Source organism: Empidonax traillii, unplaced genomic scaffold (assembly GCF_003031625.1).
Source record: "Empidonax traillii isolate 1590-97213 ecotype Southwest subspecies unplaced genomic scaffold, ASM303162v1 scaffold6:size4315531, whole genome shotgun sequence".
Taxonomy (NCBI): Eukaryota; Metazoa; Chordata; class Aves; order Passeriformes; family Tyrannidae; genus Empidonax; species Empidonax traillii.
Genome location: NW_020955199.1, coordinates 619,656 through 634,000, shown reverse-complemented (window position 1 = coordinate 634,000; position 14,345 = coordinate 619,656). Strand labels below are relative to the sequence as shown.

The 14,345-nt window shown below is 35.5% G+C and overlaps 1 long non-coding RNA gene across 1 annotated transcript; it reads right to left on the bottom strand.

Moving 5' to 3' along the window:
* Positions 1 to 1,571: 1,571 nt before the first annotated feature.
* On the bottom strand, positions 1,572 to 12,113 carry LOC114055695. The gene is made up of 3 exons (XR_003570801.1): positions 12,028 to 12,113; positions 3,676 to 3,738; positions 1,572 to 1,654 (listed from the first exon to the last, which is right to left on the bottom strand). It is a non-coding gene; the product is annotated as an uncharacterized LOC114055695 (long non-coding RNA).
* Positions 12,114 to 14,345: the final 2,232 nt, after the last annotated feature.

Below are 14,345 nucleotides of genomic sequence, written 5' to 3'. Positions count from 1 at the left end.
AGGGATGAACTAGGAGTAGAAGAAGACCCTGTTGACACTACATCACTGAAGCAATTATAATGATTTCTAGAGCACCTTTTCCATGAACAAGTAATGAAAATATTTAGTGAGTGATAGATAGCCTAGAAGCTTGAAACTGAAATGTGTGGTTGCTGAAACCAGAGATAACTTTGATCCTGTGCTTACATGTTTTTTGTGACATTGCACAGTCCAGAACTCAATCCATAGTCAAACCTGGACCAACTATTTAGTTTTGCTTTGTGAAGTAAACCTCACCTTTTCATAAAATAACATGTAAAAGAAGCACATTACAAGTTTCAGTTGATTCCTCACTTGGCAATACTATCTGCTGAATCTGAGCAAAGGACACTTCCATATAATTTCATGTCAAAGCTGGAGAGTTTCCTTATTCTTCAGATTATACAGAAGAAGTCTTTGTTCATATCATTCAATTAGGGACTTAGTTCATTTTGTTGGTACACAAGAAAGAGTTGGTTATTATTATATTATCAAAATGAATCTTTTTGGTTGTTGCTGTGTTATTTTCTGAAATTGTTGAATTAGACTACTGACTGTTGTGCCACTCTTGCTTTATTTTTGGAACTATTAGATTTCTTAGAAGTAGCTTTCAACTCACGAGTAAATAGAACCTTTAAGTGATCATGCATTTTTTCAAACAGTGTTACTGCCTTCAGACTGCTGATAGAGACACTAGTCTGTCAAACACTAAATCCAAGATGATATATCCTGCTGCTTCTGTCTCATCAGAAAGATATACAGAGAGACTCCCTATGGTGGTTTTAAGACTCAGTGTTTGCCTGCCTGTCATGTTTTAATTCCTGTCAGCAACTAAATACCATGCAGTTGCTCTCTCACTACCCTTGCATCCCCTTCCAGTGGGATTTGGAAGAGAAATGGAAAAAAACAACAGTAAAACTCATGGGTTGAGATAAGAAAAGTTTAAAAATTGAAATAAAGTAAAATATTATAATAATTACAACAACAACAACTGCTACTAATAATAATGTTGATAATAAGGGAGATAACAAAAAGAGAGAGGGAAAGTTACCAAGGGCAGCAAGTGAAGCAGTTGCTTAGCCCTCACTGAAGGATGTCCATCCTCCAGCAGTGATCAGTGGGTACCAATACACTGGGCATGACATTTGGCCAGTTTGGGTCAGCTGTCCTGGCTGCGATCCGTCATGGTTTCTTGTGCACCTGCTGGCTAGCAGAGCAAAGGAAACTGAAAAGTCCTCACCTTAAGGTAAGCACTACTTGGCAATAACTAAAATATCAGTATGTTATCAACATTATTCTCATACTAAATCCCAACCAAGTTTTTGTAAAGCCTTTTTTTTAGAAAAAAGAAAATTCATTCTGTCCCAGCTGAAACCAGTACACTGCTATTTGTGTCTTACTTGAAGGAACTATTTGTGCTAGAATACATATTGAAATATATAAAAGTGTCGTTGAAGTCTATTCCTTTTTAATGGAAAAAACCCCACTAATGGTAAAAGATGCCCCCCCCCCCCCCCGCCCTGCACCCAACAAACCCAGAGTATATTTCCCAACATGTTTCAAACAGGGAGAAAGATAAGCTTGTTTTAGACAATTGTCGAAGTCTATGGTAGTGGCTCTGCTTCCAGATATCTCTCTGTAAAGCAGAACACAAAAAATGTACAGTCATCTAGCTACTAGTCTGCATGCATCTCATGCAGAAGAACTAGTGCTCTTAAAACTCAGAAATAGGCCACCCAATAGACGAAGTACTTGCACTTCTTCCTCTTACCTGACTAAATTAAGGTAAAATTCATTATATGGGGACTAAAGGGAGCTCATGAAAACATAAATCTTCTGCTATTGTGAGCAGTCATTTTGTGTAATGACTTTTTTATGTTCATCATCTTACATCTGCCATGTAATTATATTTTTGTTATTACTTTCTTTGTCCCTACTACTCCTCCTGGGATGTATTTTTTGTGACACTATAAGATCTTTTGAATTTCTCTGCAGTCTTTGTTGCTTCTCTGGATATAGTTTTTATATTATTCATAGAGAGAAATGTAGATGTGATGGTAAAAAATGATCCTTTAGGAGAGAATGTTTATGATCTTCTTTGCTTCTTAATTCAGAAACTGGCCCTGTTTTGTCCAAAAGACAAGGTCATCTCAGTATGCTGGGATGAGGTATAGGCCTCAAATCGATCAAGATGGGCTTGCTCTGTAGATGCATCTTTTGTTCTGCATGGTGCAAAACATAAGCCGCTTGATCAAAATGCTCCGGTGGACATCCTAAAGGAATTCACGTGGCTTGCGCGCAATCCTGTGCTATATGTCACCTGTACAGCAGAATTGTACTTGTGCAAGCTGCAAAGAATCATTTGCATATATGTGTACATGAAATACACCATTTTGACTTGGATTTTATAACGAAAACTACTGGTGTCAGACATAATGTCCACTAGAGGAAATCGGGTCTTCATACAGTGAATCTCAAAACATTCAACTTTGACAGATACTGCTGAGGTGTTAACTTCTTTCAGTTTTGCCTGGTTTTCTTTTCTGCCAGGCTGTACAGACATGAAAATCTACAAGAAAAGTTTTTGTAAAGAATTCCATCTTAATTGTGGAAATAAAAAATGTTTGGGCAAAACTCTGATGCTAATGAGAATTAACTTGTTGTTGCTTGTCCTCATAACATTTACGTAATAGTTTATTAGGAAGTTGTAACACAAACCTACTGAAAGAGTTATTGAACTATTTTTTCATTTAGGGAAGACTCAACTTTGCTTCAATCTGACTGAATTATGGGGAAAAACCTCTAGTTGTTTCATTCCAGTTCATCTGCCTAACTGCAGTCAAACATATGCTGAGTAAATTGAAGACATATTTACCTATACATGAACTTATTACAAAAAAGCTTTGTTTTTCATTCTTATGTGCTCTCCAAATCTAACTCTTGAAGGTTTAGGCTATGATTATGCTGCTGTTTTAGACAGTGGCTGTGAATCACGGCAAGTCACTGTCATGTCAAAAAATGTTTATATATGGATTAGTTTTACATTGCTTTATATCTTCAAACTAATTAAGTAATTTCTGAGACACTTTTTTTACATCTGAAGATGAACTCTGATTAATGTTACTTTTGGCCCTGGAAAACTCTTCAGTGACAGCTGATCTTGGAATTTAACAGCACTGCTCTTCTTAAAAAAAATTAAAAATACTTCTAGTTTTCAGTCCAAAGTAACACGACGCAACATACACCTTGGTACACCTTGATACCAAACAGTTATTAATGGTTTCACTCCATCAGCAGTATGTGCTATATGCATACAATAAAATCTACTTTATGATGAGGGACATGACTAGGTTATCATTATCCTATTTTCTATAACTTTCTAAGAAACTCAAATAAGTTTCTATATTTTTCTATATATATAGAACTACTGTGATACACTGTGGTGGCTGATGCTGTATTTTTCAGAAAAAAATCCCAATGGAATTTGATTTTTTTTCCTTAATCCAGAAAACACTATGGAACTTTGGAAGTGATTCATCACAGAGTCACAAGAGAGAATCAGGGAACAGAAAAAATACTTTACATTTATATATATATATATGTATATATAAATAAGAATGACAAATGACAATTTAATACTACTTTCTCATTACTTACATGGGGAAAGGCATAAGGTAATGTAATTCCTTTCCTTTCTTTCAGAACGTGGCCATAATGAGTCTAATAAACCAAAGTAAAAAATTAAACAGAATCACACTGGAGGAGAGAATTTTTAGTAGTGTAATAGTCTTCGAAATAAAACTCCCAACATTCTTCTAGTAGATTTTTTTTGGTCTGAAATTAAGAGAAGATAACTTTCTGAAAGAAAGTCTACAATTCAACCACAAATTATTTGATTGGGAGGCATTACAGTTTAAAGTGTGCTGTAAAATGGTCTCAAATGGCTTAAAGTTTATTTTATATATATATTTATACACTTAAGCTTACTTAAGTTAATTCAAATATTTAATATTTTGAAATTTCTAATATCTTTATTTGATATCCTGAGTGCTTTTACTCTGCTACGTACTACCACATCCAGAAACGTGACTTGATCAACTGGAGTTGTGTCACTGAATTTGTTGGTGTAGAGCTGAAGAAAAAATAAATTAAAAACTATTAAAAAATGCCTTTTTCTGTGATGCCACTTCCAATTTTTGTTTTAATTTTAGCTTCCTGGAGGACCTGCAGCCTGGTGTAAATGTGGTAGCTCTTCTGCACTAACTTCAGCACCAAGAGCTGACCACAACTGATCAGCAAAATGAGAAAGGATGTAGAAATACAGTATTTTTCGCAGCTCATTTTTCAGGGATCTTAATTTCTCTTTCTACATATTTTGCTCTCATTGGAGCTTTTGTCTTCCTATTCTTCCTTGAACTCTATTAATGTCCACAAAACAGTTATAGCTGATTGTGGAATGGACACCTTGTAAGGACTCCAATCTACTTACTTTCCTTAGGATTATATTTTTGGGTACTCAAAACTATGTACTATGTGCATAAATCAAGGTTTATGATTATTTAAATCAGTTCTCCATCTAACCTGGGTACCATTCTTAGTTTATATGAAAACACAGTCAAGATTTTACTGTCCATTCTTTATGATGATTATGTTGTTGTAATAGCAGTCAAGTAGTTCCCTACCACAAGTCAAGATTTTATTTTCAGTTGCTCTCATAGTTATTCCAGTCTCCACTATTTCTCTTTGTAAAATAGTAATAGAGGTTTTGGTGTATTTCTGTGATATGGTGGTGTAGAAGTCTAGAGGCTCAAAACCTACTGAGAATAAAGCATTTCTGGTTCACCTTTAAAATGGAAAGAAAATGGAACTGAAAAATTTAAATACATTTCAAACGCTGAATGCAAAGGTTTATTTGGTAAATTTAAGGTAATTTTGAAGATAATGTTGAAACTGATCATTCTAGTTCTGAACTATAAAGTTCAGTTTCTGAAAGGATTTGAGCTAGAATAAGAAAACTAGAATAAGAAAAAAATTACCATCTACTGGTCACTTAATGTTATTGGTTTGTTGGAAGGAGGATAGAAAAAAAATTTCTAAAAGTCTACTGAAAAACCAAAAAAATCCATATGCCATATATACCATGACTGTATTTTGAATTGTAATATATTTTTTTTTTTGTTTAAGGTGAAAAAGAAATTGTTGTATGTTTTGATTTCTCAGTTTTCTCTCATCAACCTGCTCTAGCCAAATACATTCAGTCTGTGGCCCAATTTAGTTCAATATCCCCATGTGAAACAACCATTTGTTTACACTAAGAATGAGGAATCAGGTATATGAAGAGATACTGGAATTATGCCATATGTTGTAACATATGGATAGTTTTCACTGTGTTAAATCCACGTGAAGGGGAGACAAATATACGGTATTATCCTATCCTGAAGGCTTAATAAGAGCACTTAGCATTTCCGTAACTGAAAAAGAGTTAACTGACCATCACCAAAACAGAGGTTTTGTAAATATTAATTTAGAAAATATAGCCTGTAACTGGGAGAGTGAGGCACAGAATAAGCATAGAACTAAGCTGGTCTTGGTAATTACGACATTGGAGCCCCTGCTTCTTTCTGTGTTTTTCTTTATTTTTCTGTTGTTGTGCCACTACCTGTTAATGTGCTACATATGTAGCGAGTTTTGAAATATGTACCTTTGTACAAAGTGCACAAAATTATCTTCGTTGCACATTGGCAGTGACAAAGAAGTAGGACTGCCTCTTGTTTCTCAAACGTATTGAATGATAGAAAAATACATAGTTCATATTTTGAGATTTGACAGTGGTACAAATTCAGTGTGAGTTACTGTAAGTTAGATGTTAAAGGACAGCTTTTTCTCCAATTTCTGCAGTTTACCACCTGAGGTAACATTGGTGAAATTCACACTGGTGAAATTTATATTGGTAAAACTTAGCTGCTTCTGTATTTGAGAAATGTAATGAAGAGACATGCCAGGAAAATTATCAGCGACAGGGGGATATAAAGAAGCAATCAGCTTCTTGCTCCTCTGATCACTCATCCCACCCCACACATTCCTCTCCAAACTTGTGACTGTACACAGGCCTTATGCACATTCCCTATTCTTGAAAGTTACAATATGTTAAATCATTTCTGCGAAACAGCTCTTCACAGAGATATAACCTCTTCTAAATTCTAGCCTACTATTGTTTCAGTATGACTTCATGTGGTATTTGTAGTTGATTTCACATGGAACTTACACTCATGGCTATAAAAACAAAACCTAGCCTTCTCAAACAGTTTTCCAATGAATTCTTGGCTGGTTTTGTTTACATTTCTTTAACCCAATGATTTAACATATTAAATTGACAACTTTTTTTTTTTAAAAAATGGCATACTATACTTTTGTTCAATTTTGTTTTGTTTTGTTACAAAGCAAGGAAGTTGACTTCTAAGGGTTCTCAAAATCCTGACAAACCTCAGCCGCAAGGAACAGTTTGAGAAATGCCCTTTTACAGTATTTCCATAAAATATATATAAGATGTAATTTCTTTTCATTTCCAAATAGGTTTAAATGAATTCCCATTTCATGCTCTACATATTTGTAGCATGATTTTGTAGACAAACCCAGATGATCTGTGCTGGATGAGGTCTTGAGTTCATGTCCCACAAAAATCTTTCTATGAACTTAATACTGAGAAATCTGCAGTATTTGTGAAGTCAGTTAAACCTCTTGAGCTGAATTTAAGCACACTGTAAAGTCTTTAAATAGTCTTTGATTGTAAATTCTTTTGGGTAGGACCAGAGTTTGCCTACTCTTTATAATATAACAAAAGCAGTGTGTCTCCGGGCTAGAAGGGGCCTTTGGGCACCAATGGTAAATAATAATAATTCATCTAGGCCCTGTTGAAAATTATACAAAGATATATAGGGTATTGTCGTATTAAATATGAGGATGGTCAAGTAAATAAAACTGGGCATTAGATGATGATGGCCTAAATTCAGCTTTTATTCTCTTTATCCAGAATATTACATTGTCTTCACACAGCTGCACTCATACACTGTCTCCGTAGAATCTTACATACTAACACTTTTCTTAGCTCTGTTATCTATATTTACCACGAGCCTTCACATATGATTGGATGTTCACCTCTTATTTACATTCTTTCCCTTTCTGCCAGGCACTGCATGGCCTTGCTGCTTCCTCTGACAGGGTGTCTTACCTGATGCAGTTTCTACCATCAGATGCTATAACATTAGTGTCATTTGTAATAGAAAGCAGTCAGATCTTAAAATTAAAACATAGTACTTAGGTGTGTTATTAGGTTTTCAGAAGAGTAATAGTATTCAGCAACTCTCCAGGCTTTTTTTATATAAATGTGGTTGTTTTCTGTGTAAAATGTAGTTTGGGATTTATCATGGTATACTTAAATTGGAGAGCTTGATGTTGACATTAATTCATTGCAGTGCAAGCATTAAATGGTATGGTACATATGTTATAACATATGGTAGGATTTCATCCCTCATCTCTTTCTTATGCTCTGTCCTCAGAGTCACTAAAAGTCTGTCCCATGAGACGACTTTTTGTTATATTAGGTCAGCAACTGAAGTAGGCCATGTTTTCAACTTCTTTGCTGAATAATATGGCAGTGTTAATACTTGAAAATTATCTTTTCTTCAAACTTTTTTGGTTGGATATCTATAGAGATCTTACTCTGACCATAGAAGTCTCTGAGTTAATTCTCATCAGATATTTATGAGATATTTTACTTTGTATCTTCTATTACTATATTAACGTCAGTGTTGTTTTCAGACGTTTGAAGCATACTAGTCAAGTGTCTGTGGGCAGAATAAACTTCATCTCTATGAAGCTCTGTAGTGGCATGAAGGTATAGACAGGAAGAATGGCTGACCTTGCAGCTAATGCCTTGGTAGCAAGGTATTCGTAGTAAGACAATGCTTTTGCATAATTTTATCTCTACAGACTCTGGATTGCCTTGCTGTATCCCATCTCACTTTACCCATAGCCACACCTACAGGAGAAGGGGAAAAACTCTAGCACAGCACAAGGTGGTGTATGTACAGCATATCCTCTGCAGGATGTGATCTTGCTTCAGCCTCCCAGACAGAAGGAAATGTTATTCCTGTTTCTTTACTAGCCCTTCCATTTCCACTACCTTTCTGCCACCCATGATTTTATAAAACTTTATCACAGCCACTCTCATTTGCATCTATTTCAGGCTGATGAGCATAAGCCTATTTAATTGTTCTTTGGTGCTGCAGGCTTTGATCAGCTTTCTTGCTGCCTTTGAATATTTTCTAGGTCTTTTATTCACTTTCTGAGATAGAAAGTTTAGTACCTCGTGGTATTCAAGAGGCAGACATGCCATTGATCTGTACAGTGGCTTAATTATTTTCTCTGGTTTTTGTTTTGTTATTTCTTTACCGCTTTTAAAATAATTTCTAATGTTTTATTTTCTTTTTTTCATGCTACCAAAGATTGAACTAAAATTTTTATGAAAGTATTGATTTTTCTCCTAAACATCATTCCTGAATACTAACAGTCAGGTCATATAAAACTTAGGCTTTAGGGTTTGTTGGGTTTAAGTTAAAAAATTTAATTTATTTTTTAAAAAACAGCTAAGACTTGGATCTATGAATAAGCAATGAACAGAAACTTCCAGACTATTCTGATCAATTTCTTTTTTTCATCCTTAATACCCCAGTGCAGAATTTCTGATCATATTGTTCTGTGTTCCATGTCTGAAACACAGAAATGACAGTTTTAGCTTCTTTTCCTCAGAAAAGATGACTGGCACAAAAATGGGTATGTAGAAAGGCTTCTGGAATAAAGGGGCTGCCTTTTGGAGGACTGGAATACTCTAACTCTTCTAGCCTAAAAGAGGCATGATCCCAGTCCACAAGAACATTGCGGAGATCAACACCTAGGAGGGAACTCCTGCAAAGCTAAAGGTCACATAAAGGTTAACATTAGTATAAAATGAAATTTTTGTGAGCAGTCCACAAATAAATTTTGTGCTAGGATTTAGATAACTACTAACTTTATTGCTGTCAGGTTACCAGTGGCAATAGTGAAAACAAAAGAAAAAAATACCTGTTTTCATTATGTGCTTTAAAAGTTGAACAAAGATATTTGTTATGTTTCCTGGAAAAGCAGGAAACTAAGCCTTATATAGCATACCTCTATGCTTATCTTCTATTCATGTAAGTGGAAAAATGATGTTTCTCATCATTTAAACAGCAAAGGCAGAAAGGAAAAAAAAAAAAAAAAAAGAAGAAACTTTGCCCAAATCTTCCAAGAGGCTTTGGGCCTGATATTGGAATGCATGTGACCAAGCATAATATTTCCAGTAAGCCTCTTTGCATCCAAAACATAAAGGTTATAACAAAATCTTTGTTCATTCTTCCTGATCTATTGTTTAACTTCAAAACCCAATTCTATATGCTTTGCAGTTGTCATTTTTGTCAAATGGATTTTCTAAACAGTAATGTCTCTTGAATGCATGGAGTGGACATTAAAAATATGATTTCTCTTTGCTGTTTCTGACATTTTCACTGTCTCTTGAGTTTGATTTTTTCCTGATTTGGAGTCAAAATACAACCTGATAGAGACAAGGAGAAAAAAAAGTTTTTTTGTACATTTTGAGTGTTATTCTCTCTGATAGTAACATACCTAATTGACTGAATTGCAGAACAGAGTATACTGCCTGAACCAAGCCCTGAATGCAGGATGTTGCTTATCTTCATTCTTGTCCTTCATTTCTTCCATCCCACCCCCTCTTACCATGTTCTTTAGTGACAATTGCATTCCTTTCTAGCACATTTTCTTACCCACATTATATGTTATTCAAGCTCTTTTATTTAGGATTTTTCACAAATACTTCACATCTCCTTTACAGTCTCCAGTCAATAAACCCTAAGATCTAAATACTCCTTCACACTTCATGGCTATTCCCTTATCATAGGCATTTTCTGTTGCCTAAAGGCAGATCTGTACAATTTTTGTTATTGAAATCTAGGGTTTTTTTCTTCCCAACCAGATGGAAGATGTGTGAATGTGTCTAAAGACTGAGAATACCATTAACTTGGTTTTTACAGAGCTCTGGGAGACACAACGACTCTCTGGCTCCTTTTAAACTAGGCTGAAAAAAATAGTAATAACTCCACAATACAAGCAAAGCAACTTTAGCACATTATTGTGTTTCTCTTATAGTTCAGACTGCAGGGAAAAAAAAAGATGCACTTCTACTGCTGTGCATTAATCTTTTGCTCTTTGCAAGAGAACACAATCCACAAGTCATACAAAGCTGGATTTACATTATTCCATTAAGTATTGATTGTAATGCTTGAAGCCTTTATTGTTCCAATTTATCAGAGCTTTTTGCGCTGTGATGGGTAGAAAACAATACTGTACAACGACTGCTTGTTGTGCACTCCACAGCTGATAGGGCAAAAGTGGCCAAGTAGTGGTTTTGCTATCATTTTTGTGTTTTGTTTGGTTTGCTTGTTGTCTCTTTGGTTTTTTTGAAAGTCAGTAGCTTCAGAAGGAAAAGCTATGTTAACCCAAATTGCTCAATACCTGGTGTTGAGCAAATAAAATAAAAAGCATCCAACCTCTAACAGGGCGTAGACATCTGAATAAGGATTATTTTATTAGAAGTGGATGTGATTCTCTCATTGCAGATCTGCGAGTCTAAATTCATTAAATGCAGAAGGATAGAAACTCCTTTTTTTTTGCAAAGGGATGTTCAATCTTATTTTATCAGAGCTCATATAGTCTCCTTATTCGACCATGGAGGGTAGTTATTACTTCAATAAAACATAAAATCAAATTTTAAAAAAGAAATTGCTTATAATCACCAGTATTTTAAACAAATAATCATAAGACTGCAATATATTTCACACAAGTTTTCTGTTCTTAAAATATGTATTCCATAAATGATGACTTGGAAGATTATAATTCTGGAAAACATCTGAGTCAACTTTTTGTCAAAATATTGTTTACCTACACATATATTTATACACCTAAAATAAATCTGAAGAGTATGACAGAGAAATCCAAATCACCAGTGTAAGAGTGTCTCGGCCAGAACCTGACAGAAGTAAAAACTCCATCATACCTATCAAAGTATTGGTTGAACTTCATGTGATAGTTTTTGCAACATTGAGACCGCTCTCTTCCCCAGCTTTCTATATGGAATCATAGAATCACGGAATCATAGAATCAGGTGGGTTGGAAAGGAACTCTTAGATATCAAGTCCAACCCTTGATCCACTACTACCACAGTTAATAGACTATGGCACTAAGTGCCATATCCAGTCTCTTCTTAAATACCTCCAGGGACGGAGAATCCACCACCTTCCTGGTCAGCCCATTCCAATGATGGATTATGGTATTATAATAACATAATAATTCTATAATATTTTGTATTTAATACAGATAAAAATTCACTTCTTAACTGAAATAGGGTAACTTGAGCACTGAATCCACCTTTGAGGAAAAGCAGATACTCATCTGTCTCATCTTCAGATATTTGGCCATTAAAGAACCAGAAAACTCAAAGTTATCAAAAACCTCACTCAGTTTCATTTCTGGTGATTTTTGTGCATGTCAGCATTTCAAGGGAATTCTCAGCTACAGGCTGCTGAGGTCTAGTTAGAGGAGTTATTACAGAGCATATTCTACTGTGTAACAGACACAAAATATTTTCTGATAAGTCTTCAGTGTTGGTTCATACCCTGAAATCAGCAGGCAAGGGATTTGAAGCGGAGTTGTGGTTTTTTAATTATTCAGTAGAGTGCTTTAGAGGACACAGAACCACTGCTACCATCTCCACCTTTTTTTTTTTTTTTCTGAAATTAGGAACTACAGAGAAGATTCACCACCTGTGGGTGGAAGGAAAGGCAACTGAGGGCTAATGGAGTTGGTATCTAGGTCTGTTTTAAGAAATAAGGACTCTGGTATTGACATAGAGCTGGTTACCTTAGGCAGCTGCATGCCAAGTTAGTGGCTGCTCTGAATGTTGTTGGTACATATCAATAAATTGTCCATCAGGAGGAATCTGAGAATGTAATTTGGGGTTCTGTTAGATGACACAAGAAACTTCAACATAGTATAAGGCTCAATGTTGTAATGTCAAAGTTCTGTTGCAGAGTGGGCTCTTGCGGATTAACAGAATCACCTAAGGATTCCCTAGGTATTCTCATAAACACTGCTTTATGCAAAATGAAAATGTTTCCCGAGTTTAATCCTAGGAAACATATGTAAGACAATCCTATATATACAGTACATGCAAGTATGAACCTCAAAGCTGCTCTGTCACAGCCAACACCCACAGAAAATAATGTTGTTCTTTTGCATCTCTGCCTCTGGTTTAAATTTATTTAAAGCCCATTCCATATTTTTAATTGTAGTGATGATAATTTGAAAGACTTTGTTAAAGGTGGATGAATAGTTCAGCTAAACCATGCCTTTTTCTTATATCCAACTGGAATTGTATCAAGCCTAAGCAGAGACTGAAATTTCTAATTTCATGGAGGTGAATGAAAATAGAAAAGAAATCCTACCTTGTTTTCCTCTGGGAGCCTGGCAACAGTCCACCTGAGTGTATGGAGAGCACTCTTGGCTAGCCCAGCTGACAGTATCAGGCTGTGAAAAGCTTCTGCAGAGGGACTGATGAAATAAAATCCAAGGTCTTCAATTCACAGCTCTGCATTAGCCAAAATATCTGTCTTCTTGGAAAAGTACATTCTCTCCATGTCAAAGAGTGGCAAAGTTGATACTCACACTGGCAGGAACGTTTCTGGGAAAGTATGCTGGAACACCTTCAAGAGTTTCTGCTAATAGCATGGCCCAGCATCTGTAATGTAGAGTATGGCTAAAATTTGGAAGAGAATTCTTCACGTTATACATTCTGTGGTTCATATCTTAAGAAAAATACACTGCTAGAATCATGTGTGAGCTTTTAAGACAATGTGGAGTGAAAATATCTTTACACCTTCTAGGAAACATTGAGTTTATCTACTCAGATCTGAGTAAACACTAGTAATGTGGTAAGTCTCTCATTACTCCTTGTGCCAAAGCTGATCTCTTCCTGTGCTTTGCATAGGTCTCAGATTAGAAAGATGTAATTGAATTCAGCCTGACAAGAGAAGAACATTAAGGGCAATTAAGCTGCTCTCATTTTCACCCAGGAAGGAACACTACATGTTTAGATGTTGTGTTGAGAGGTAGAACCTCAGGTCAAACCAATGTTTTGCACATAATTCTAATGAACAAGTATTTCTGAGAAAGAGAGAAAAAAGAGAACTGGCTGTATTTCCTCTTCCATGCTAGTAGATTGTATCCTATTAGCCAGGTGTATTTCAGTGGAGAGAATCATTGCTTGCAGCTGGGAAGATTTGTTTTTTTGCACATCTATAATAAAATGACTTTTAATTATACCTCTACTCTAAAAACAGGCCAACAGCAATGAAAAAAAAATCAGAAAAGCATTTAATAGTCACGCTGCATACTTTTACATTTTATTTAACTGCTTGTGTTCCATCAGGGTCATATAGTCCAAGATCTGGCCCCTGATGTTGTTACACATTACAGCAAGAAAAATCCAAGACAGGGAAATGTTCAGAACAGAATTGATTACTCAGAATTAAAATGAGACAATCTAAAAAGAGGTTCAGAAGGTAGATTTAAAATAAGATAAAGCACTGGACAAAAAAGCAAAGAGAAACTGGATGTTAGATCTATGCCAGATTTGTTCTATTATTAATCAACATTCTGGTTCTCTAAGACTTAACCAAATCTTGCCATCTGTTCATCATCAGTCATGGAAGCCATTAAAAGCAGAACAATGTAGGTGTTTGCACTTAACTTGGTAGGAAATGGAGAAGACACTTAACATTCTTCATTTTCATGTCGAAAAATGGAAATGGAAAGCTGATAATTCTGCAGACTCCAGGCTGGAAAATTGCACAGACAAGAAGAAAAGAAGAATGAATTAAGGGGAAGTTATGGGTACATTTGTGTATGGGTGCATTACACAGACACTGCAGCTCTGTTGAACAAACACACCACCCCCACTGACCCCCTCCCCTTATTTAGCTTTTTCATTCTTTGATTTTCCAAAAGGTGAAAAAAAGGAATTTTTTACCAGTGGTTCATTTCACAGAATGTAGATCCAGTAGGAAGAAGTAAAATGTTAATACCATTAAAGAATTAATGAAGTGTCAGCATAGGCAGGATGAAGGCAAGGATGAATTCTGGCAATGCTCCAGAGAGAGAAAAAAATTGTCATATGTTGC